Source organism: Boleophthalmus pectinirostris, unplaced genomic scaffold, assembly GCF_026225935.1.
Source record: "Boleophthalmus pectinirostris isolate CB_2022bp ecotype Guang Dong unplaced genomic scaffold, ASM2622593v1 HiC_scaffold_21, whole genome shotgun sequence".
NCBI classification, from domain to species: domain Eukaryota; kingdom Metazoa; phylum Chordata; class Actinopteri; order Gobiiformes; family Gobiidae; genus Boleophthalmus; species Boleophthalmus pectinirostris.
The window spans coordinates 31,502,766-31,504,543 of record NW_026571175.1 but is presented as its reverse complement, the minus strand read 5'-3'; the positions used below and the strand labels follow the sequence as shown (position 1 = coordinate 31,504,543).

Below are 1,778 nucleotides of genomic sequence, written 5' to 3'. Positions count from 1 at the left end.
TGTCATTGTAGTGTTCCGTTATGTTCAACTAATCAACAATTACAACCACACCTCAGTTTTCCTCATTTTCCCACTGACACACAACTCCGAGTGCACTGGGTACATGCGATTAGAAGAGACGAGGCACCAAATTCAAGATGATTCCAAACAGTACATACGTCTGCAGTTTTCATTTTACCACTGATCACATTTACTTCAGTGGGTTTGATCACAGTCGGTCGGTGAGCCCAGTGTCAGGAAGTACATCGGAAGCTGTTGTAACAAGTGGTTGCTTATTACTTAGGTAATAAAAGTGTAACGAATATGAAATGATTGTAACTGTAATAACCATGTAGTAACTGTGTTATGATCATGTAATAACTGTTATGACTATTATGTGTAATTAGCAAAGTTGAATGATCAGAAGATTCTAAGTAAGGCTACTGGAGGGCAGGGGCAGTAAATTGAGACATGGGATTTGTTGAAAATGAATAAAGTGTATTATACAGGAAGAAAGTGAGACAACAAAATATACAACAGCTGCAGCAACAAAAATCAAACAATTCAGTTAAATGTCCTTGCGAACTGGGTCTGGTTGCCCAGGGTGTGAACAGAGTCCAAACTACTTTAAAGTCCAGTATGAATTATTTTGAGGTTGTATGATGTCCATAAAGCGTGGTTGATTGAATAGTTATGTAGTGGAGGTAGCTGGAGTAGGTGGGAGAGAGGACAGGCGATTAGCCTCCTACCAGACCGAAGCTCTCAAAAGGACAGTTCCTAGCTCGCCATCAATTTGAACCCAAGTTTGGGCACCTGGCCTGTGTGCACATTAACAAAAGGCCTCTTAGAACATGTTTAGCGTTAACATTGACATTAACATTACAAGAGTTCATAAGTCAGTCACAAGATACAACTAATAACATGGACATATGATACATAGAGCAAGACATAGGGCATATGACAAAATGGCTAACCTTAGCATTAGCATGCTAGCTCTAGCATTAGTACTAGCATACAAAGTCACAAGAACAAAAGCCATTAAATAAATCAATAAACAGGGTTCACTTCTAACTTACCAGTTCAGTAGTGTTTTAGTGTATTGAAAGCACACGTGACAATGTTGCATACCGGGTCTGGTTCTAAAAGATGTGAATGGTGAAGTTAAAAATGGGAACATGAGAATTTGAAATGAAACAGTGCATATGTACTGACCTTCAAGCTCTGTCCCCTGGCTCCTCTCCCACACAACTGAGGAGAGAGAAGTCAGGGGACCTTATATACTCTGATTGGGGATGTGTGATTGGATAATTGGTGAAATGGGCGGTGTGATGGGTGGTAACAAATCATGTGGAGAGGGGAAAACCTGGGTTGGATCTGGATAAGGGAATTGAACTTTACCCTGGTTACACTGTCATCACATGTTTCCAAACATCTTCCTGGTTTGTGACGTAAGCGTGAATAGAGTCTATTTAGCAGTAGAGTTGCTAAACTGGGCGGTGTCTGTGGACCAAAGGGGAGAGGAGGAGGGTCTAGACATACAAGGAACAGCGTGATTGGTCTAACAGGTATCCACACATTCAAACTCTGCAGTGTTTGTACCAGAAACGCCTGGCTGTAATCAGGGCACTACTGTGTGATGTCACGTTGTACTGGAAATCGCAGTGGTCCCTGGAGGGAGCAAACACTCAGTTTCTGACTTAATTTTGACCAGAAATCTGCAAATGCATCACCATTCATCAGTTGGTTTCATTTTGTGGAAACTGTCTGACTTTGCAGCATTAGGATTCGTTCGTTCGACG

At 41.5% G+C, this 1,778-nt stretch overlaps 1 long non-coding RNA gene across 1 annotated transcript; it reads right to left on the bottom strand.

The window, feature by feature from the left end:
* Nucleotides 1-730: 730 nt before the first annotated feature.
* Nucleotides 731-1,296, bottom strand: LOC129410018 (uncharacterized). Its single transcript, XR_008632689.1, has 3 exons — nucleotides 1,192-1,296; nucleotides 1,056-1,118; nucleotides 731-797 (listed from the first exon to the last, which is right to left on the bottom strand). It is a non-coding gene; the product is annotated as an uncharacterized LOC129410018 (long non-coding RNA).
* Nucleotides 1,297-1,778: the final 482 nt, after the last annotated feature.